Below are 24,881 nucleotides of genomic sequence, written 5' to 3'. Positions count from 1 at the left end.
TAAAGAAATGTACAACATCCTTAGCCATAAGGGAAGTGCAAATCAAAACTACTTGAGAGTCAGACTCACACCCGTCAGAATGGCTAAGATCAAACACAAGTGACAGCTCATGCTAGAAAGGATGTGGAGCAAAGGAAAAACTCATCTATTGCTGGTTGGAGTGCAAACTTGTACAACCACTTTGTAAATCAGTGTGGCAGTTTCTCAAGAAGATAAGAATCAATCTACCTCAATATCTAGCTATGCAACCCTTGGTCCTATAGGCAAAGGATGTTTTATCCTACCACAAGGACTCTTGCTCATCCATGTTCACTGCTGCTCTATTCATAATAGCCAGAAACTGGAAACAGCTTAGATGTCTCCCAACAACAGAATTGATAAAAAAAAATAATAATAATGTGGTACATTTACATAGTGGAATATTACTCAGCTGTTAAAAATGGCATCATGAAATTTTCAGGCAAATAGATGTAACTAGGGAAAAATCAATTATTAATTGTTGCCTGTGCTAACGGTGTTCTGTTCAGAAAGTCTTCTTCTGTAACAGTGAGTTCAAGGCTATGCCCCACTTTCTCTTCTATCAGCTTCAGTGTACCTGGTTTTATGTTGAGGTCTTTGATCAATTTGGAATTGAGTGAGATAAACAAGACTCAGAAAGATAAATATGATATGTATTCACTTCTATCTGGGTATTATCTGTTAAATAAATGATCACCAAACTGCAATCCTTAGACCCAGAGAGGTTAGACATAAAGGAAGGGACTAAGGGGGTCCTCTGCATATATATTATAGCTTTCACTTTAGTGTTTTTCTGAACTCCTGAATGGGTAAACAATGGGTCTCTGATTCCTGTGTCTTCTAATGAGGCTCTTTTCCTTCGGTGGGTTTGCCTTGTTCAAATTTCATGTGATGGTTTTGGTTTTGTCTTATTATAGGTTCTTTTGTTACATTTTGTTATTATTATCTCTTAGAAGACTGTTCTTTTTTTCTAATGAGAGACAGAAACAGAGTAGATCCAGAGGGAAAAGGAGGTGGGGAGGAGCAGGAAGGAGTAGGAGGAGAAACTGTAATCAAATATTGTTTTAGAATATGTATAATTCAACCACATTCCCTGAATTTTCCTCAATCAGAGATCGTGCCAAATAACCTCTGCCTGAAGGGATCTTTTTACATCTCCTCTGGGATAAAGCTGCAATCTTTTGAGGCCCCAGAGATTCCTCCATAAGTACTTTTGAAATAGTCTCCATTTACTTGAGTTTAGTGGGAGCCTCACACTCCATCAGCATAAATGATACCTGGTTGTGTAGAATTGGAGATCCCAGCCCTCTTCATTCCAATGTTGTGTAAATATGCCCAGAAATAGCTTCCCATATTCACTGAAATTGGGAGATCTATCTTTCTTCTTTCCTTGATACTGAAAACAATAATCCTCCCATTCAACCTGTGGCAATCAGATCATCCCTTTAATTCTGAACAGGACGACACATAGAGGGGGGAGAGGAAGAGAGGGAGGGAGAGAGAATCTCCATAAGGAGCACAAGTCTGTAAAACAACACCGAAATGTAAGTTACCTAACAGCCTGACACACGAGAAACCTTTTGAGTCCAGAGTTTGTCTGTCAGCTTGATAGTGCACCTACAACCTGCCTCAACAGAAAAACAAACTAAGAGTCCACATCTGTCAGGGTTGCTTTTATTTTGTCCACTTGACACAAGCTAGAGTTATCTGAGAAGAGTGGAGGGAGGTGAGAAGATTGCAGAGACTGGCCTATAGACAAGTCTATGAAGAAATTTCTTAATGAGTGATTGGTGTGGGATAGTTCAGCTCACTGAGGGCTGATGGTCGTGGATGCTGGAGGAAAACAATGTAAGCAAACCATGAGGAAGAACTCAGTAAGGAAGGCTCCAGCTGTTCTGTTGCAGTACTAGGGAGAATTGTGTTGCAAGAGTCTGTCAGACACACGATGCTTGTAGTTTCTGGGCTCCATGTGGAACTGCCCATTCATGGATTACCTCAATTATCAAACCTAAAGATTGGGGGCCATGGGGTAAGCTGAAGCCATAAGGATGGCATAAGTACTTGAGTGCTCTACACATGATCCTAGATTTTTTTTAGCTTGCCTGGGTTTATATTGTTGGAGAGTCCCTCAAAAAGAAGCTACATCAGATACAAAGGAATGAAGAACTGTTTCTTCAAGAAAAGACTAATGGCCCTGATCCAACTGTCCCAGGAGAACCAAGAAATTAGAGCAGACAGTGTCATAAACTACTCGGGGAAAGTGCGTGAGGCATGTGAGGTAAGAATGGATGTGCTAGTCCAGGCTCCAGGAACGGGAAGTACTTGAGAGTGGTGGTGTGGTCCTTGAGTACTCCCATCTAAATTGGCATCTTTGCTTTCCATAGTTCTGGCTACTCCAGAATCCTCCTAAGCTTACCCAGGCTTTTCTTCATGTCCAAGTTCCATCATTCCGCCCACTACTGTACAGTCATTAGTCTAAATAGACTATCTATGCTAGAGCTCACCGTTCAAATCCTTATTCTTTAGTCTCTTTCTTACACAGATGCTCTATCTTGGGATTTATCTGCAATATCCTTATGACATTTAAATAGCTTATGAAGGAATTATTAAAGTTGAAAAGCACTTTTGTACGTGCTTTTTCTGTAAAGACCCAAGAGGTCTAAAATCCTTTTAACAATATTAGCAAAGAGCACGCATATGATTAGAATTTATATGCACCCCCAAGTAACTAAGCAACTGCAATAAGAAAGTCTCAGCTACCTTAGTCACATGTTATAGCGATGACTCTCTTTTTTGTCTAGATTTTCTGTCCAGAGCACAGATCTCACAATGTTGCCCTTATCAAAGTGACAGTTTTTCTGGCAGGGAGAGCATCCAGAACCTTGGGCTCCACAATAAGCCCTTCCCTGAATCTTCTCTCGGCATTTTCTTTGTTCCTTTTTAAAGGTCAATTTCTTCATTTTTAAAATAATTGTTAGATTAAAATATAAAGCAATTAGTTTCCTCATATCTTCCTACAAATATTTATTTATGCAAGAGTGTATGTGTGTGTTTGCTCGCTCTCTGTCTCTGTCTTTCTCTGTCTCTGTCTGTGTGTGTGTGTACTCACATGCGTGTTGTGAGCTTTCTCTTTAGAGTGCTTGTGAAGGACAAAAGCTGATACTGTCACATCCTCTTATTTTGCTTCTTGGCAATATTTTTGTCACTGAACCTGGAAGTTGCAGTTTAGGTTAGAATGACTGAGTACCAAGTCCCCACGATCTGCTTGTCCCCTTCCCTCAGTTCTGGGTTGCAGGCTTGTGATGTCATGCCTGGCTTGTACCTGCATAATGATCACCTTGGTGGTCATGCTAGCCCGGCAAGCACATTACCCACTGACCCATTTCTCTCGCAGGCCCGAAAAGATTTGTTCTTGACATTTAGTCTATCATGCTCATTAGCCCATTATTTCAAAATTAATTCTTATTAAAATTTTTACAGCAAACAAGACACTGACAAACTATTCACTAGAATATACTCAAATCTCTTCTTTCTCATTTCATGTTAGAGTCCTTATTCCCCACTGAAGGCTGCAAAGTATCACCTGTACAGCTTAAGTTTATTTCTGAAGTCTGGTCTTTGCAGTTCTCACCAGGATATCCCCTTAATCTTTGTTATAGGATTTTAAGGTTTTCCTGGTCTGAACCAAACCCATAAGCATTCTTTACATAAATCAGTCCCAAATGCTGAAGAACAGAAGAGTCAGATCTACCATAGCAACCCTATCCTGGGTAAGAACTTTCTGTATTTTCTTACTATAGTGCTTGTCCATATCCATGACATAAGCAACTGAAGTGAGAAAGGATTTATTTGGGCTCATAGTTGAAGAGAATACAGTCTATCTTTGTGGGTAAAGGTAGCCTAAAAACTAGCACTGTGTCTATGATGGTGGGAATTTATGGCTTAGTTTATTCATCTCATATCAGAGGGCCAAAAAAGCAGACAGCTTGGACAAGAAAAAGAACCTGGTATGTACTCCTTAAGGCCCACTCAAGCCCCCACACCTATGCCCTAGTATCTAACAGCTCGGCCCTATGTCCAAAAGATTTCAAAACCTCCCAGAAGAGCATCACTAATTTGGGACCTAGATTCCAACACATGTGCATCTTGGACATTTCACATTCAAAGCATAACAGTATCCACACTTGTTGAGTTTCTGTGACTTTTTGGTATGCCCTGAGCTAGTTAACTGCACTAGTTAATCTAGATCGCCGAATTGACATAATCTAGAAACACCTAGAAGGCACAATTCTGGGTAAGCCAGTGAGGGATTATCTAGATTGGGTTAGTTGAAAGAATAAGACACAGCAAGTGTGGGTGGTACCATTCCTTGCACAATAGTCCTAAACAGAACACACAATGGGAAAGCAAGCTGAGCGTTCATCCTTCTCTCTTCCGGAGTGCAGAGAATGTGACTAGCTGCTTCAAGCTCCTGTTACTGTAATTTCCCGGACATGATGGAATGTATACCAAAACAGTGAACAAAATTAACCTTTACAACAGTAGGGACTAACCAAACCTGTCTCTAATATTTTCCAGTTTAAGGGACATGTAGTTGTTGATTATGTTTAAATATTTATTTACTTACTGACATTGATACATATTTTCATGTACATATTTGTTACCTGAGTATCTTTGGCTCTACTCTTGAAGTTTTCTCTTCTTGATTGTTTGGCTTTGTTTCTGGATATTCAAGAGTCAAACTCTGGGTGTTTTGCCAGCCGAAAAATTGATCTACTGATCTACCCTAGACTTAGCAACTTGCTGCCTCATGATTTGGGTGTTATATTTAAATAACATTTTATATCCATAAATTAAGAAATTTACTTAGTGTGCCTATTTCTAGGCGGTCTACACTCTTACATTTTCCATGTTGGACTCCGATTGAATCTGGTTTATTTTTATTTTTTTTATATGACGAGAAAGAGGCAGGGATTCAAGTCTGCAGTTGCCTGCTGATATCAATTTGGCACAGAACCATTTACTTCAGTACATTGCCTCTTCAAATTGTTGCTTTTGATTGCTCGCAGATCTTAGTGGTAAAACACTTTCGCTAGAAATGGCAAACGTTTTATTCTCAGGTCATGGAAAACTCAAACTGGTATTTACCAGAAAGCATCCTCTGTACTGGCTGGCTTTTAAAGTACAAAATGTACTATGCACAGTTCTGGGAGAGTGAGGAGTCATCAACAGTTTTGTCAGCTGTAAGCCCTGCAGATACCAAAATACCCATCATGGCAAGATATACCCAAAGGTATATAGGGGTATGCACGCTATAGGGATAACCAATAGATTCCTGACTGAAATGAAAGCCTGTTCCACTGGAAGGACCACTTGTCTGGTATGCTAAATCAAGAATGCAAGGTCAGACAGCTCCCAGGCCTCAGGATAAAGATAATAGTGCTATTTTACTAAATGAACATAGTATCAAATTATGCTGGAAATTTCCATCCATGGATTAGTGTAACTCTCAGACTCCATCGGAGATGCTTGCTTCTTTGTGTAGTGAAAAGCAATCCATGCAGTAAGTCACAACTTGTCAGAACTATGTCTGTATGTGTGGGGAGAGGAGCCACTAATAGGACATCACATCCAACTGCCTCACCCCAAGACTAAGGGAACATTAGGAAAGACAAAAGATTTGTAAGGGCCAAATAACAGGGAGGACTGGAGCAAAGGGGTATTTTCTCACATGGCAGGGCCACTGTTCTCATGAATTCATAGCAACTATATTTACCTATGAAAGACCCGAACAAGCCCAAGCCAGTCAATATTCTGGTGTGGAGGGGAGATGGTCGGTGAGTCTGTATCCATAACTGACAAATGAAGTCACTTGATGAAGTTTGGAGGAGAAGGAGGGCCAGTTTTCTTTTAGGGTGTGACCCCATTCTCCAGATGATGACAATGTACCCATAACTATATGGGCAGGAAAATTTGGATTCAATGAGTTGTTACAAAACAAAAAAAGAGAGGAAGCAGTGTTGGCTGGAAGTGTAAAAGTCAGGGACCAATCTGGGAGAAGATGGGGAGAAGAGTGTGGGGGGGTAAATATTAAAATACATTATGTGCACATATGGAATTTTTAAAAAATGATACATTCTTATATTTAAGTTTTTTTTTCTGTTGGCCAGTGTGAAAGTTTACGTCTGGGTTACCTTGTTTTTTTTTTTGTTTTTTTTTTCTCTATTTGCTTTTTTTTTTTTCTTTAAAGGGGAAGAACATTGTGTTACTGACAGAGTCTTAAAACTTTGATACCCAGCAATCCTCCTGCCTTTACTTCCTGAGTAACTGGGATTCCATTTAGGAACACACGTGTCTCTTGGTATTTGGTTTGTATGTAGCCTTGGGGAGCGTGCAACTCCCTGCCCTGATCAGGCTGCTCTCAAGCTGGTACTCATTCTCTTGCATCTGCCTCTTCACTGCTGTGCATCACAGGTATGCACTACCCTCTGTGGCCTCTGCTTGATCTTTACTGCAACCACCTAGTGCCCGTGCCGTAAAGCATGAGAATAACATGAAGTCAGGCTGTGTCTCATCCTAGTGTTACCGCCTCACACGTTGTTTTGGCTATGCTACGTGCTTTTGCATTTCAGTATGAACTTTACAATCAGAGCCTTGATTCCACCAACTATGTTGCTAGTTCTCTTGTTGCTATCCCTGATAGCTGGCCGTTACAGCCTTTGCAATGTGACAGTCTTTAGTGTACTAGCCTCAGAGCAATGCATAGCTCTGTTTCTTTAAATTTCACTGCTTTCTCTCAGTCTTACTGTTACTTTAATTGTATGTGTCTTTTCATCCTCACCTAAATGTGACTTTGTGTCTGGCATTAGATATTAATATTTAATTGTTAATTTCCTAAATGTCAAAATACGTTGGCTTTTCTGTCTGAATCATGTGTCTTGCATCAATGTTAGGGTCATTGTGCTGAGTTCGTAGATTTTTATTATTTCTTTAAAAAATTTATATAATCTTTTTTATGTTATTCATCCCTTCCCCCAACTAATCCCAGACACGTCCCCCTTTCAAATCATCCAACTTTGGGTCCTGATTTTGTTTGTTTGTTTGTTTGTTTGTTTGTTTGTTTTGTTTGTTTGAGACAGAATTTCTCTGTGTAGCCCTGGTTGTCCTTTAACTCGATCGGAAGACCAGGCTGGCGTAGAACTCACAGAGATCCTCGTGCTTCTGCCTCAAAAGTGCTGGGATTAGAGACAGGCACCACCACCACCGCCACCCACATTTGTGTCTTTTTAAAAAAAGTTCATCAAAACCAGTTTGTTCTGCCCAAATATTCTTGGATGTGTGGCCTTCCACTCGAGTGAGTTTGACTTCCCAGAGGATACACTCTCAAAGAAAATGGACTCCCCATCGCCTGGCTGCCTATTGTTCCTGAGCTACCAGTGGGATTTCATGCCCAACTATCTTCTCTATGTTGGGACTTGGATTGACTTGGGCATACAGAAGTCTTGTGCATACTTTAACAGCCTCTGTGAAACTAAATGCTTTGTCTTATTCAATTTTCTTTTGGCATGTTTGGTGGTTATCTCTTAGAAACCCATTCTTTTCTAATGAGAGACAGAAAGGGTAGACCCAGAGAGGAGAGGAGTTGGGGCAGTACTATTGGGGTGGGGGGCTTTGAGACTGATTTAATTAGGGCTTCTCACAGTGGTTAGAGCCACGTTGTCTTCAGAACAACCACAGCACAGGATATGCATCAACTGGACTGTCCAGGGGAGTCTGAACAGCCGAGTCTTATTGCTTAAAATACATACACATATTCACAGTAACTGATGGGCAGTACTGTACCCCACACAGAAGTGTGTTAGCAGCTGCAAATCTGACCAGAGCACCAAGACCTATGCCTACCCTCTCCTCCCATTTACCTGGAAACCCAACTCAGCCAAGTCTCCCAGGCCCTAATTCACTATTTCCTGTGCTCTCTCTGAGTGTCAGAATGGCCTAAAGCCAGCCTGTGGCTTAGTAATCATGGAGAGTGCTTCAGTAAAGATAGTCACTCTCAGGCCAGCTCCCCACTCTGCCAGGGGAAAGAGACTTGAGATTGGTCCCTGTTCATCATCAGATAAATAAAGAGGGATTCATTTTGAGGGAAAACTTACTCTCCCATGAGACACTTCAGTGAGGTGTCTGGGGTTTTAACAAGGTAGTGGGGAAGGTACCTGAGGGTTGCAGCTCAGGTGCCTCTGCCACACACCAACCCTCTAGACCATGATGGAGGAGGTACAGATTTTTGGCTCCAAGGTATCTGCCAGAGACCCAGGATGACCCTAAGCAGGTGCATATCTGGGTCACAACCAGTCCAAGTTTGTCACTCGAGATTCAATAGAGCTTCTGTCGGAAAGTGACAGACGGGTTCCGGATGTTTCCCTGTACTTGGAACAGAACACAGGTCTCTGAGTCTCCACAGAGCGATGTGCAAATCACAGTGGTTAGCTGACTAAGGAGCCTCTCCCTGGAGAGCAGTGTGGCTGGCAAACACAGGTGCTGCCATCCACAAGGCTGTGGAATGCACCCAAATACAGTCAGACATTTATTCAGTAAACAGTAAATGCATAAAATAAATTACCTTGAGAAGGCCGTATGTGCTCCAGATGTGTGGCTAATGTGAGCAGAATGGACCATTCAAAGTATCTTCACAGGAACACAGGGCTCCAGGCCACATACAACACACACACACACACACACACACACACACACACACACACCATCGTCATCGTCATCATCATCATCATCCAACATCACTATGTAGAGTTCTCTTTTGTTTGACAAGTATGTTGGTTTGTGCATCCAAACCCAAATGCAGACAGGCATTCACTTTACAGCCTTGGATGTATTCATGTGTGTTTGCATGTGGACTTTTTCCTTCCTTTTTCCTTTCTCACCATAAGGGCATTGCTGAGTCTTCAAGAGCAGAGGAAGAACCAAACTCCTTGCATAACTGCACTTGGCAGGGGATGCTCATCTCAGCTGCTTCTGTACTCCTGGGTCAGACAACAGTAACCAGACCCAGGGTCCTGTTAGACATCACTGTCACCTCCTGCAAGAGGCTCTTTACACAGTCTGTGGTGGTTTGAAAATGCTTGGCCCAAGGAGTGGTACTGTTAGGGGGTGTGACCTTGTTAGAATAAGTGTGGCCTTGTTGGAGGAAGTGTATTGCTGTGAGACTGGGCTTTGAGACCCTTCTCCTAGCTGCCTGGAAGACAGTCTTTTCCTGGTTGCCTTCAGATAAAGATGTAGAACTCTCAGCTCCTCCTGCACCATGCCTGCCTGGATGCTGCCATGTTCCTGCCTTGATGATAATGAACTGAACCTCTAAACCTGTAAGCCAGCACCAATTAAATGTTGTCCTTTATAAGAGTTGCCTTAGTCATGGTATCTGTTCACAGCAACGGAAACCCTAACAAAACCTCCAAGAAGCTAGGGGCAGGGAGCACCATGAAAATCCCAGATAACCTGCGTATTCAGTCTAGGTGTTCAGTTTAAAACACACAAATGACAGACCTCAAGCAAAAATACTATGTGAGAGCCAGGCTCTGAGGCTGCCTTGCCCAGGACACAAAACTTCCTCAGTCCATCTGCTTACAGAGGACAGGGCGACAGAGACTGCAGACTGTGTTTAGGTTGGGCAGGGACCACTGATCACCTGTGGGCACAGACAAAGGGCAAAGATGGAGGAGGTCTCTACTAGTCACCAAACTTAGGCCTCCACTCCTAGAAGGCCTGGGGCTACCACCACAGACCTGATCACTGTCTCTCCTCCTGGCCCAACAGTCGCCAGACACTTAGAAACCCAACTTGGGGGAGAGGTACAGAATTCCCTTGTCCAGAATTCCTGCCTGCCTTTGTGATTTGTTTGTAAAGGAAAACAAAAAGACACAGTATAATCTTCTCTACCTGAAGTGCAAGGCTAAGGCGGCTGACGCCTGCTGTGAGGAGCCCCTCTACCATACACAGATGTGTACTTTCCACCTGGGGCTTGTCAGATCAACCTGTCCATCTGTTCTCACTCTCCCGCAGGATCAGATCAATGGCAGCCCTGCAGATGCTGGCAGCCATGGTTGCAATCCCCAGGCCCCTGAGGCTTTCCTTCCTCACTCAGGGCCAAGATAAACTGTCTCTGCCAGACTGAGACACCGGGAAGTTCTTTGACAAAGTCACTCCAACACTGAGAAGCAGCTCAGAGCACAGTCCCAGCACCCCACCCCCACCCCCACCCCCCCACCCCCGCCATCAGGTGCGGGGGAGGGGGGCTTTCTAAACACTTGTTTCTCAGCCAAGCAGGTCGGTGAAATACAACTCTGAAAATGACAGGGGCACAGAATGAGTCACAAAACTAGCTTCTCCGTCGTCTACAACACTGCTTTTGTTGGGAACAGGAGGCATCCATGCCCCAAATCTGTCGTGGAGATGTAGAGAAAAGGGACACAGGAGGAGAAAAATGAAAAGGACAAAGTGGCTGTACCATTTCCAAAAGTCAATTAATTCTTTTCTTGTGGGTCTCCCTGACCACGGTTGCTGTCAAGCTCTTGAATACAGGCAGGACCTGCCCTAGCTCCAGGAGCAGCTGTGCCATAAAGTTTGGTGAATCCTGTTCATTAATGATGCTTTTGCAGCAGACAGACAGGCATCTGTGGATAAATGGAGCTACCCTTGATCTCAAGCCTACGCCTCAGAGAAGCAGGCAGAGCCCTCTGTCTTCATTAAAGGAGGTCTATGTGACAATTGTCAGAGTAGTCAGGGACCCATCCAGAGCATCGTATTGAATTCTTTAAAGTCACCATCATGGTAGCCCTGTTTGCACACACACATACATACACACACACACCACACCTCAACGCCCAAGTCACCTGGGAAGAATCAATGTCTGCTGGGTGTCTTGTCTTTGCTGTCGGGGGCGGGGGGGGGGGGCGAATACACAATCATGCTTGAATCTTTCAGTAGCTCATCCTTACACACTGAATCCCTATCCAGGAAGGCCCCTGGGTCCAGCTCCCTACAGCTGGCCACTGAGTCAGTAGACTCCATTCCAAGGGCTTTAACGGCTGCCCAGTCAGCAGACCCTTCAGAGGGCCGAGGGTCAGGGACACTGGGATGAGGAAGGGTCTTTTGCTGCTTCTTCTTGGTTCAGACAAAGGACCTGTGCTCCCTGGGGGCCATGGGGCAGACCAGCACCCGGCTGGAGCGGGGGAGGGGGGGGTGGGGCCGGGGGGGGGGGGGGGGGGCCGGGGGGGGGGAGGGGAGGACTGCCAACTGCAGGACTACCCTGAGGAGGCAGCAGCAGCTACTGTTGTAGTGGAGAAGGTTCATCACTTCCTCATAAGGAGGTAATAAATAGTTTGGCAAAAACCTGAACTAAAATGGCAGCGATGAGTAATTGTGAGCTTCCTGGTAGGCCATCAATTTGATTTCATGCTGTCATTGCTGGGTCTGAAGGCAGTGCCTGGGCTCAGCATTGCCTGGGCTCAGCGTTGGTGGCAGACACAGCAGCACCGCCGGAAGATGATGATGGTCCACATCAGTCAGAAGCCAACATTGTCCCCAAGAGAGTGAGAAAAGGCTGGACGCCACGTGTTTTCCTCTGCCTGTGGAGCAGAGGCAGTAACTGAGACCCTGGGATGCCAATAACTCCCTAGGCAAGGACTTATACCAGAATTCAGAGCTGCAGCACTGAGACTGTTCACTGCAGTGTCCAGTGTAGAGTGCCCCTGCCCCTGCCCCTGCTCTTCCTGTTCCTCCACCATGGCACTGTCACCCTCCTCCTTCTTTTCTTCTTCCCTCTGCTTCCTTCTTCTCTCAAGAATCTGTTTTGAACAAAAGGAGGAGGAAACAATGAGTTCACATGTGCCATGCTGTGTCCAGAAGAAACTGGTGACTTGTACTTAGGCAACACCTTTGGCTGTTACATTCTTTCTGGCTTGTCTTCTGCAGTGATCCATGAGCCTTGGGAAGAATTTGAGCAGTATGTCTGTTCTATTCAAGGCTCAGCATTTTACAGTATCTTCCTGTCTAACCCTGGCCAGTTGTGAGGCTTTGTGTTAACAATCACACATTACAAAAAGAGGTTTCTCCAATGAGGCTTTATTTGTATAACGATAACTCATTAGGAATTGGTTTCATACTATGTCCACTGAGCTGAACAACAGTAAGAGGTTGTCCACTAGAGGTTAGGAGCTACCTAGCCATAGGGTTTTGGCCTAAAAATGGTAACAAATTAGTGTTTTATCTTGTGGTTTTGAACATAAATCCAAACGGAAAGTGGCTGTGTTACCTCACTCACAATGAGTCTTTCTAGCTCCATTCATTTCCCTGTGAATTTCTTCATTTCATTTTGCTTAATTAATATTCCATTGTGTAAATACAGCACATTTTCATTATCTCTTCCTTGGTTGATAACATCTAGATTGTTTTTATTTCCTGGTTATTGTCAATAGAACAGCAGTAAATATAAATGAGCAGAGGTTTCTTTATTAGGGTATGGAATTCTTCAGGTGGATGTCCAATAATGGCATACCTGGATCATGTCACAGATATATCTTGGGTCATCTATATTTCAACCCTACACAAAGAACTACAGGAAACTAAGGAATGCTGAAAGTGGAGAAGTCATCTTTCCCAAGGAAGAACACACCAATTGATTATCTAATATCAAATGGTCAGTCTTTAGAATGGATACATTCAAGTAACAATATACAGCAGCTCTTATTTATGTATTTAAGAATAATATACATATGTGCACATGCATGCATGTGTGTGTCTGTGTTCATGTGTGTGTGTGTATGTATGTGTGTAAGATTCACTAAAGAAAAGGCCACTAAAATCATGAATAAGACAAGGATGTTCACTTTCCTCCCTCCCATCCAACATAATATTTGAAGTATTTATTAGAGCATCAAGACAGATAAAACTTAATGTTATCTTTTCAATTTCTGTGAAAAACCACATTAGAAGTTTTATGAAGATGATGTTGAATCTGTAGAATGTTTTTGTCAGGATAGCCATTCACTCACTACTAATCCTACTGATCCATGAGCCTGGGAGGTCTTTCTATCCTCTGATGTCTTCTTCAACTTCTTTCTTCAAAGACAAAGTTGTTGTTTTTTTTTTTATCATACAAGTCTTCCACTTGCTTGATTAGAGTTACTCCAAGATATTTTATCTGAGACTATTGTGAATGGTATTACTCCTTGACAGCTTTCTTGGGTGTTTGCCGTGTGTATAGAGGAAAGCTCCTGACCTTTATGAGTTAATTTTGTATCCTGTTACTTTGCTGAGTGTGTTTATCAGCTAGAGGAGTTTCTGCTGGACTTTTTAGGGATTCTTGTGTACAGAATCAGCTTCTGAAAATAAAGACATTTTGACTTCTTCCTGTCTTATTTGCATCCCCTTTATCACCATCACTTGTCTTACTGATCTGGTCCATACTTAAAGTATTATGTTCAACGGAGGGAGGACAGTGAACATCCTCATCTTGTTCCTGATTTTAGTGGTCTCTTTTCTTCTTATTTCTTTAATGGATTTAAATGGGCTTACATATATGTGTGTGTGTGTGTGTATACATATATGTACACACTCGTATACACATATTCCTACATACACAAATGTTACCTGCTCAGTCTGTATAATGATACTTGTATGTATATTTTCAGAGCTGACCACTTGGTATTGTATAGCCAAGTGTTCTTCCCTGGGGAAGAACACTTCTTTTACTCTCAGCATCCTTTAGTTGCCTGTAGTTCTTTATGCAGAACTGATATTTCCCAAGCTTTCTTCCTTCCACATTAGCATGTCTATAGGTGTCATCTTTGTTCAGCTTATGTTTAGACAATCATGTAGGTAAACATTCATGTATAGAGTTTCTGACATTTCTAGGAGACACAATCTCACAGCAAACTCCTTGTTCCTCAGGCTCTTATGATCAACACACACACACACACACACACACACACACACACACACGCACACACACACACACACACTTCTATAATGATCTCAGAGCCTAGCAGTTGGGACTGTGCTCCAAGATCCATGACTTCGCTAGCCCTGAGTTGTTGGCCAGGTTTTTAATAACAGGTATGATTTTCCTTCTTGTTCAGCAGGTTCCATCCAATTAGAGCATTTTTGGCTACCAGCAAGGTCTGTATGCCACTACTGAACTCTTACAGTTATTGTGCCATGCTGATTATTGCTGTGTTCATAGGCACCATAGCTGGGCAGGACTGTTGGTTGCCTCCCTCTGGGAGTTTGCATGGTACATTCTTGTACCATGAAAGTTAGTCCTCAGGGAGAAGGCATTCAGCTCAGTTCTAGCTCAGGGGCTTCTGGGCCCTGCATCTGAAGTACAGGGTATCTTCTGGCTCTGGTGTGAAAGCAGGGAGTGAAGGAACCTGGGTAAATAACTTGCAGTTCTCTGGGAATCTACTAGATAACTCTGACCAACACCTCTAAAGAAGTAGAAGATCTTTGGCTCTTGAAGGGAGCATTTTCAGCCCAGATGGGATATTTTACTTTAAATTATATATGTATTTTTATATACCAATGTAAGTGTTTTATAGGTAGCTGTCTAATGGTGTGGTTCCTTATGACTTTTCAGACATCCTTACTGTTATTTGACCTGATCCTTCTGTCTCCAGTTTTCCCAGCAAAATTTGCTGAAGATGCTGGGTTTTTTTCCCACCTTCTGTTTTTGACATCTTTGTCAAATATTAAATGGCTGAAATTAGGGGTCTTGTGTTTGGATCTTTGATTTTGTGTTTCACATTTTTTTTCTTCCTGTGGCTCTGTAATATCTTGAGAAATAGAATGGTACTCCCTATAGCACTGTCCTTTTTTGGCCATCTAGATATTTTGTAGTTCTGTAAGAATTTTAGGATAATTTTTTTCTGTGAAGAGTGAGATGGAGACTTGGAATGAGACTGAATTGAAATGATCAAGAGCTTTTGGTGACATCATCATTTACACAATATTAACCCCACCAATCCATGTGCAATGGGATGTGCTTCCATTTTCCAGTATCTTTCTCTCTTTTTGCACAGGTTTAAAGTTTTCATTGTAAAGGTAGCTTAGTCTCCTTGGTTAGATTTACTTCTAGATATTTTATTTTCTTCGAGACTATTGTGAATGAGAGTGTGTCTGTGATCTCTTTCTACCTGTTTGTTGGTGGTTGTCTTAGTTAGGGCTTTACTACTGTGAAAAGACACTATGACCAAGGCAACTCTCATAAGGACAACGTTTAATTGGGGCTGGCTTACAGGTTCACAGGTTCAGTCCATTATCATCAGGCAGAAACATTGCCGAATCCAGGCTGGCATGGTGCAAGGAGGAGCTGAGAGTTCTACATCTTGATCTGAAGGCTGCTAGCAGAAGACTGACTTCCAGGCAGCAAGGGTGAGGGTCTTAAGCTCACTCCCAGGGTGACACACCTACTCCAACAAGGCCACACCTCCTAACAGTGCCACTCCCAGGGCCAAGCTTATACAAACCATCACAGTGGTGTACAGAAAAGCTATTGATTCGTGCAAGTTCATTCTGTATCCTGCCAAATTAATAAATTTGTGCATGGGTTCTAGAAGTTTTCTGGTAGAGTTTTTGAAACTCTTATATATAACACCATGTCATCTGTGATAGATACAATCTGACTTCTTCACTTCCTATTGATATCCCTTTTATTTCCTTCTCTTGCCTTATTGCTCCAGTTAGTGCTTTGACCACAGTATTGAAAGAGAGTGGACATAGTGGACACTCCTCTCTTATACAGGATGTTAGTGGGATTGCTTCAAGTTTTTCCTCTATTTGGGATGATGTTGGTTGTAGGTATCTAGTATTTAGCTATTACTATGTTGAGGCATGTTTCTTCTAGTTCTATTTTATCCAGGACTTTTATCAAGAGATCATGTTGGATTCTGTTAAAGACATTTCTGCCATTTATTGAGATGATCAAGTGATTTTTGTCTTTTTCTCCACTTATATGGTTTATTACATTTATGACTTGAATTTCAGGGATAAAGCCAATGTTATCATAGTTAGTAATCATTTTTATGTATGTGTGTATTCTACTTGCAAGTATTTTATTAGGCATTTAGAATTTATAGTCATCAGGGTTATTGGCCTGTAGTTTTCTTTTTAAATTGTGTCTTTACCTGGTTTGGTTTTAGAGTGATACTGGCTTCACAGAATGTGCTTAGGAGCATATATCTCTCTATATAGCTCTCTCTCTTTCTCTCTCTCTCTCTCCCTCTCCCTCTCCCTCTCCCTCTCCCTCCTACTCCCATTTCTGCTCATTCTCTCTCCCTCTCATCCTTCTCCTTCTCACTCTCTCTCACTCTCTCTCCCTCCCTCCCTCTCTCCTTCTCCCCCCACCTCTCTGGCATCTGTTATTTATTTACTTATTTACTTCTTTGTTTATGTATTTGTTTGTTTGTTTGTTTGAAAGCTTAAGACAGATTACCTGGAGATCTCCTTTGAAAACCTGGGAATCCACCTGAGCCTGGACATTTTTTTTTAACTTGAAGCCTTTTGATTACTATTTCAATTTCCTTTGCTAGGGTCTGTTTAGGTTGTTTTCTTCTTTCTTTAATTTTGGTAATTTAGTTGAATCTAGAATTCATTGATTTCTTTTAGGATTTTCAACTTAATGAATTACTGGTTTTTAATGTATTCCTTTTTATATTATTCTTAACTTCTTTATTAGTGTTTGTTGTGATTTTTCCCAGCTCAATCCTGATTCTGTTCATTTGGGTCCTGCCTTTCTTTTGTTTAGTTGGGCCAACAGCCTGCCAATGTTGTCTATTTCCTCAGAGCCGCAGCTCTTAGACTTTTTGATTCTGTGTACTGTTTTCTGTTTTATTGATTCCTGCTCTGGTTTTTATTACTTCTTGCTGTTTTGGACTTGGTTTGTTTCTGCTTGTCCAACTTTTTAGTTGTATCATTAATTCATTTATTTGTGCTCTTTCTGATCGTTCTGTTGATGTTTTATTTATCTATATAACTGGTTTTCAACCTTTCTAATGCTGCAACCCTTTAATATGGTTCCTCATGTTGTGGTGACCCCCCAACTATAAAATTAATTTTGTTGCTGCTTCATAAAAATAATGTTGGTACTATTATGAATTGTAAATATCTGTGTTTTCCAGTGACATAAGGACTCAAGACTTTGCCCTAAATTCATCCCCTGAACACACAAAGTAATATTTCCCCCAGCAAGTAAAACTCCATAAATCATTAGATTATGAGACAACGAAATGTGGAACTTATTTAGTCTTTTGCTGTATTTTTCACAAGAACATCAATGTCACAGTAAAACAGATTCAAACACACAATTACACATATGTTAAAAGTCTACTCAGATAAGGTACACTGATGTGACAGTAACATTTACAATTCATTGGCAGTTAATTCAGTAACAAGGAAAGTAGCCACAGTCTCCTGAAGGTTCTTTCTGGCTAGTGCTATTTAAATATCATCCACACTGAAAACTCAAGTTCTCATTTTATAACCTCCAGAAAAAAGTGTGGGAACAAAGACAAGAAACAAGGGGAAGGGGAGTTAATAACTTAACACAAACTGTCACAAAGTTTGTTTCTAGCGCTGACAAAGCAGGACATTTTACTTAGTAACTGACACTGACATAAAATTCCCACCAGGCACTTAACTTCTTCATTCACCCAACCCCCAACATAAAAGACTTCCGACTTCTGGTAATCCATTGCACATAAAGAAAGGTAAGGACATAGGAAGGAGGAACAACGGCATAAAGAACAGAGTTGGTTTGGTTTTCAAGTCAAGCTGGCCGAAAGTCCCTAGTTCAAGTCCCAGATTTGCTCTTTAGTTTATGGGTGTGACCTTGATCCAGTCTTTCAACCACGATTTCCTCTTCTTCAGGGCTCACTGGTGTAAGTCATCTGTCCCAAAACACTGGAATGTCAGTTTCTTTTTTAATACAATAAATATTAACAGGATTTATGTCACAGCATCAAATGGAGAAACCCATGAGATTTATAAAGCGCTGGTACAGTGACTGATCATGGTACATGCTTAATTGTAAGTTATTGGCACTAACTAGCAGCGACCAAACCTGAAAACAGTTTGAAAACTTTTTCAAACGTCGGTATGTAAAGCTGTTACCCACCAAATAGAAATTGCTCAAGTATGCATATATTTATTCCACAGAAATCTAATAGTTTCTATATCGGGATTTGCTAAAGCAATAAATGAATCCTGAATTGTGGAAACGGACCTAATCTACGACAAGGCATTCAGCAGACTCCAAGCTTTTCTACTTCAAAACAGGCCTTAAGCACGGGGCGACTGGCTGCCCAGTCTCCCCTTCAAGCGACCCCGGGCTGTCAGGGAATCAGGGAATCCCACTCCTCCTTGCACAGGGGGAGGACAGAGACAGCCTCGGGAAGGGGGGCGGGGGGGCTGCGTTGGGGAAAAACTCGCATCCCTGGACCTAGTCGTCCAGATCCACCTCAAGCACGATGGACCCGGGTAGCTGGTTGATGTCTAGGGGCTCAGGGGGCGAATCTCTAAGGAATTCGAAGGGATCGGGGACCCTCGGACAGTCCGCTTTGCGGCTTTCAGCCTGATGCTGGGCGGACCACGCAGTGATGCTTCCAGCCCGGAGAGTGTCGCCGGTAGCTTCAATGAAGGAACACTCTGAGGAAGGAGAGGTGGGCCTGGAGCCGATCACTGGCAGGGGCTGCTCTGGGGCCTGGCAGTAGCCAGCATCCAGTGGCTGCAGCAGCAAGCCACCTCCCCCAACAGGTCCTCCGCCGCCGCCGCCGCTGCTGCGTGGCGGCTGGCTGCAGTAGGTGTAGTCGGGAAGCTCGTCGTCCTTCCAGTTGCACACTAGGTCGGGGGCCAAGGGATGCTCCGTCTGTGGCGGCAGCCCCTGGAAGAGCTGCACGGCGGCCGGCGGCCCCAGGAAGCGCAGCGGCCCCATGCTGGCCACGAAGAGGCTCCGGCCCTGCTGCTCCCAGGCGGCGGCGGCAGCCAGCCCCAGCTCCTTGCAACGGGTGGCGGGCGACGAGGCCGAGGAGGCGGCAGCGGCGGCGGCCGACGACAGCAGGAAGCGGCGGGCCGCGGCGGCGCAGTCTTCGGCCGCCAAGGCCGCGTAGCGCGGCTCTAGGTGCTGCAAGGGGGAGGTGGCGTAGGCCCCGTCCCGCGGCAGCGGCGGCGACAGCGGCGGCTCCTCCTCTGGGCCGGCGGGGGCGGGCCCGCTGGGGCTGTGCACGATGAAACAGAGCATGCAGGGCCCGCGGAAGAAGCAGTCCCGGTTGCGGGCCGCCGCCGCCGCGGGCTGTGGGGACGACTTGGTCGGCGTCCGGCCCGGCAGCCTGATGAGAGGGCGCCGGCGGCGACACCAGCTGCAGCAACGAGGCTTCTTCTGGCTCGCACGGTTCCGAGGCTCCTTCGAAAGAAGGTGGCCCATAAAGACGGCCCTAGGAGGGCGAGCCGGAGAGAACGGGATGGAGGCCCGCGAGGCAGGCTCCGATGGCCGGTCAGGCCGCTGGCAGACCGGGCCTGTGCCCCGCTGCGAGCCGCTCCGCGCTGCGCACCTGGCCGCCTCGACGGCCCGGTGGGCGACAGCCGCTGGGTACCTAGGCGGGCCGCAGGCGGGCTACATACTTCGGGCCCAGAAGCCTGGAGAAAGCTGAGCCCGAGCTCTGGGGACTCGAGGGAGGCAGCGAGTCGGGTCGCTAGGCCTCTCGGTCCGTTCAGGCAGCGCGCTGGTGGGGGCAGCGGCTGTCCTGCTCAGACCACTTTATCTGCAGCTCCGCCAACGGCGCGTGTGCCTGCGACACAACAGGAGCCGCAGGAGCACACCACCCACTCCAAGAGGGGGCGGAGCCGGCCTTGGGGGCGCGCCGGAGGGGGGGGGGAGGAGGGGGGGGGGCGGGGGCGGAGGGGGGCAGAGGGATGGCTCACCTGCTTGGGTTGCCAGCCCGACAAAAGGCTAGCTAGTGGCCCGCCCCCCTGCTCAGAGGTTCTTTAGGGGCCTGAAGCCCATGCCGCTCTTCTGAGGTGGGCCTTTTTTCTCAGTTTTCCAAATGTAGGCACTGAAAGCTATCAGTTTTTCTCCTAGGACTACTTGCACACTGTATCTCAGATGGGTTTCGTGTTGTGTTTTCCTCCAGTTCCCGGAAATGTTCTGTTTCTCTTTGGGATTTCTTCTTTGGCCCATTCATCATTCAGTCATGTGTTGGTTAATCTCCAGGAGTTTGTGGACTTACTGGAAATCTGTCTGCTGACAGTTTGAAGTTGTGGTGTGTTATGATCAGAGAGGATGCTCGCTGTCATTTTAATCTTCCTGAGATTAGACCTTTGCTTTGTATCCTAGGATGTGCTCTGTTTTGGAGACCCGTCCCTGTGCTGCTGAGTAGAAGGCCCTTTGGTGTTTGTGTGGAATATTCTATAGGTATCTCCTAAGTCCATTTGGATGGATGATAACCATCTAATTCTCAGGGTGCTGTCTGCTGTCTGCCCAGGTGACTTGTCTATTGGAGAAACTGGAATGAATGGGACATTGTACTCACATAGAATGAACAGGTTGGTGCCAGGCTGTGTCTTTCAGTCCGCTAGTATGTTTTTAAATGAAATCGGGTGAGCCCGTGTTTGGTGCGTATATGTTTAGGATAGTAATGTCTTGCTTAATTGTTCTCTTGGTTAGAATTAAGTGTCCTTCTTTGTCGCTTCTCATTAACTTGGAAGTCTATTTTGACTTATATTAGAACAGCAATGCCAGTTGCTGCCTTGCCCCCTGTCTCGTTTGACTGGAGTTTCTTTACCCATCCTGTCACTCTAAAGCAGTGTCTAGTGTCAATCTCTTTAAAACTGAAACTGTGTTTCTTGTAGGCAACAGATAGATGGATTTTGTTTCTTGATCCCTTAAGCCAGCATGTTGTTTAATTGGAGAAGTGAGGTCATCAATATTTAAAGTTAATATTTAAAAGTCTGTGCTGACTGGAGCCATTATGTTGTTGATTTTTGGTGGTATTATGTTCTTGGTACTTTGTGCTTTTGTGATGATGGCTTTGTTTTTCTTTCAACAGTATCTTAGCTACCTCATTTCTCTCTGCAGCCTGACATACAGCTTCCTGTATTTTCTTTGGGTGTTGTTTGTGGGATATAAAAATGTCAGGCTGTGTATAGCATGGGGAATTTTTCTTTCTTTCAGCTACCACAGATAGTTTCCCTGGACACATTAGTCTAGGCTGTCATTGTGTGGACATTTTTAGCACTCTTACTGCATTGTTCCAAGATCTTCTGGCTTTCCAAATTTCCACTGAGAAATCCTTTGTTATTCTAATACGTTTTCCTTTTGAGTGACTTGCTACCTTTCTTTTGTAGCTTTCAATACACTTCCCTTGTTCTGTGTACTTAGTGTTTTAACTAGCATACACTGTGAGTATTTCTGGTCCGGTCTATCTGGTGTTCTGTGTGCTTCTTCTATTTGTATGGGTGCATCTCTCCTTAGTTTGGGGACTTGTTGAAAGAGGGAGCCACATTCCAGACCCACCAAGCAGAACTGACAAGCTTTGGCCACATGGATCTGGCTTTAGAGTCAAGGATACAAGAAAGGAGTTATGGAATCTCCCTCCATGGCTAAGGAAAGCCACTGAGGCTAGGCTGGTCTCAGGGGTGTCCCTGCATGGAGGACATTGCAGATGAGCCATCGCGTGCTGCTGTGAAGGTGAAGCCTGGATTGGGTTGGAGAGCCCAAGGGGTTGGAGATGCCAGAGTCATGGGATCCATGCCAAGGATAGCTGAACGTTGGGTGTGAAATCATCCTCAGAGGGCGAGAGAGAGAGAGAGAGAGAGAGAGAGAGAGAGAGAGAGAGAGAGAGAGAGAGAGATGAGTTGCAGTCAACAAAGCTGAAAGGAGTTGGGGGTCTAAGGAGCTCTTTGACATCAAACATAGAGATGCAGAAATTTGGTATCAGAGCTGTTGCTTTCTGGTTTTCATTTGGTGCAGTATTTCCTCACTGTGCTCCCTTTCCCCTCTTTTAGAATAGTAGACTGAGATCTCTACAAGAAGAAGAAGAGCAGAAGGAGGCCTGGAAGACAGATGTGGGACATGTGCTCCTGTGGTAAATAGAGTCAGTAGCACTGTAGTTATGGGTCCAGTACACCTCTCTCGAAAGGTTGCAGGGATGGGTGGATTTGGCAGTATGAGTCTAATGTCTCTGGCTAGAGAAGGGACTACATGTGCTTAGGAGGATGGGTCCAGTGGGTGTGGTAGATGAAGTTGGCAGCATAACTATAGGCTTTGACTATGTGTGGGGAATGGAGAGGCTCAGTTGAGGCAAGGGCATGGGTAGATGGAGTTAAAAGGACAAACCTGAGCTCTGTTCTTGCAGGGGAACAGGAGTACATGCACAGGACACATCTGCTGAGATCTTTAATGAACTGTCATATTTCCTATGCAGATGGTCATGCCACTATAAAAAAAATCTAGTTCCTTTTATGTATATGAATGATTTACCTACATGTTATATATGTGTACCATGTGTGTGCAGAGTCAGTAGAGGAAATCACAACTTTAGAAGTAGAGTTAAATACCAGATGAGCTGCCATGTGAGTTCTGGGAACCAAATCCGAGTCCTTTGTAAGAGCAGTGTGTACCCTGAACCACAGCACCATCTCTTCATCCACTGATCTTGTCACTTTTAACAGTAGTATTATTTTTGTAATTCTAGGGATCTGTCCCAGGACCTGGCCCATTCTAAGAAAAGATTCTGACACCATGGAAGGAGGTATGCTGCTGCTGTTCTAATATATTTTGTTGTGACATATATACATACACATACTATGTTTTAGCCATGACTATATCCCATCTTTATGTTGTATCCCCTCCCACTCCTTTTATTCCCAGTGATTTTCTCAACTAATCTTCTTCCTATTTTCATGGGTTTGGGGATTTTTGTCTTGTTTTTGTCAACCCATAACTTTAATTAAGGTTACCTTGAGGAGCATGTGTTGGGGACTGATTTAACAAATCCCCACCTGCCCAACTATTTTCATCACCATCACTATCAAGTACCCTGTTTTTGTTCCCTCCAACCACTCCTGATCCCAATACTGAGGTAGAACCTACCCAACTCCAGTGTCTTAGGGTTTTACTGCTGTAAACAGACACTATGACCAAGGCAACTCTTATAAAGGGCAACATTTAATTGGAGCTGACTTACAGGTTCAGAGGTTCAGTCCATTATCAAGGTGGAAACATGGCAGCATCCAGGCAGGCATGGTACAGAAGGAGATGAGAGTTCTACATCTTCATCTGAAGGCTGCTAGCATAATACTGGATTCCAGGCAACTAGGATGAGGGCCCTAAAACCCACACCCACAGTGACACACCTACTCCAACAAGACCACGCCTCCTATTAGTGCCACTCCCAGGGTATACAACCATCACATTCCACTCCTTGGCCAACATAGGTTTGTTCAAACATATGAGTCTATGGGGGGCATACCTAAATATAGCATAAAGCAAAATACATTTAGTCCAACTTCCAAAGTCCCTATAATCTTTGGAAGTCTCAACAAGGTTAAAAGTCCAAAGTTCAAAGTCTCTTCTGAGATTCATCCATTCACTTAACTGTGGTCCCCAAAGCAAGACAGGAAACCAGCTGGATGAAGTCTAAACTCTGCATCTCCGTGTCTGATGTCAAAGCAGTCTTCAGATCTCCAACTCCCTTTTCATCTTTTTTGACTGCAATAAACTTCTTTTCATGGGCTAGTTCCACACCCTGTTAGCAGCTTTCCTCAGCAGATAGCTCATGGCTCTGGAATCTCAAACATTTTGAGATCTCCAAGGCAACTTCAATGTTCCAGCTTCTTGTGTCAATGTGTGGGATCTACACATGTCTGGACTCCTCCAAAAGGTTGGCATCACTTCTCCAGCTCTGTCCTCTAGCATTCTAAGCTCAGGTTGATCCACTCCTCTAGCCATGGCTGTTCTTGGTGGTCATCACATGGTACTGGCATCTCCAATAAGCTGTGGTCTTCCCTTGCAACTAGGCAAGATGACCAATAGCCTCTCATAGGCTCTCTTCATGGTGCCAAACCACAAATCCTTTTCATGACTCCTTCAGTCCTGGGTTGTCAACTACAATTAAGGCTGCATCTTCACCAATGGCTTTCCTTGGCCTCTCACAGTACCAAGCATCAGCTGATCTACATGTCCCCTTCATGCCTTCAAAACCAGTACTGCCTGGGTGACTCATACACATTACTAAGTACATCTGCAGCATGAGATACAACCTCGGCTATCTCTGGAACACAGCCTCTGTGCTCACAAAAAACACTTCCCTGAAGATTTCACCTCAGTGATGCTGGTCTCTTCTTAATCACTGCTACTTTCTTAGCTCCAGCTATCCAACATCAATTGTCCCAGTAGTCCCTTCTATTTTTCACTCTAAAGCCAAAGCCACATGGCCGAAGCTGCTGAGTTCTGCTGCTTGCAGGAGCTGGAACATGGCCCCCTTGTTAAATTACATTATCACTAGTTTTCTGTTTTCCACCTGCTTCTCTACCTAAACTTGGCTGTCCCAGATCTTGTTCTATACATTGACCTGAGTTCAGAGATCTGAATTCCTGTCTCCAGGGATTAAAGGTGTGTACCACCATGCCTGGATCTAATGTAACTGGGTAGGATCTTTGCCCCAAAGTCACACTCCCTTAATCTGGTCTCCTCTAGAACACAGGATTCAGCTCCATTCTACTTCCTGGTATGAATTTAATTGGACTCTTGAACCACGTGTTTTGTTTCTTTCCTTTCTCAACTTGATCCTTTTCATTAAAATGCT

The 24,881-nt window shown here is 44.1% G+C and overlaps 1 long non-coding RNA gene and 2 pseudogenes across 2 annotated transcripts; 1 reads left to right on the top strand and 2 right to left on the bottom strand.

The window, feature by feature from the left end:
• Positions 1-10,772: 10,772 nt before the first annotated feature.
• On the bottom strand, positions 10,773-11,588 carry LOC110287048 (annotated as a pseudogene).
• A 5,725-nt stretch (positions 11,589-17,313) lies between these two features.
• LOC110287370 lies at positions 17,314-19,900 on the bottom strand (annotated as a pseudogene). The gene has a single exon (XR_002377206.1). The product of XR_002377206.1 is annotated as an F-box/LRR-repeat protein 17 pseudogene (transcript).
• A 1,778-nt stretch (positions 19,901-21,678) lies between these two features.
• Positions 21,679-23,197, top strand: LOC115030063. Its single transcript, XR_003835658.1, has 3 exons — positions 21,679-21,763; positions 22,081-22,160; positions 22,770-23,197. It is a non-coding gene; the product is annotated as an uncharacterized LOC115030063 (long non-coding RNA).
• Positions 23,198-24,881: the final 1,684 nt, after the last annotated feature.

This window comes from Mus caroli, chromosome X, assembly GCF_900094665.2.
Source record: "Mus caroli chromosome X, CAROLI_EIJ_v1.1, whole genome shotgun sequence".
In the NCBI taxonomy this organism is placed as follows: domain Eukaryota; kingdom Metazoa; phylum Chordata; class Mammalia; order Rodentia; family Muridae; genus Mus; species Mus caroli.
The sequence above is the reverse complement of the archived record's forward strand: the minus strand, read 5'-3'. Positions and strand labels throughout refer to the sequence as shown.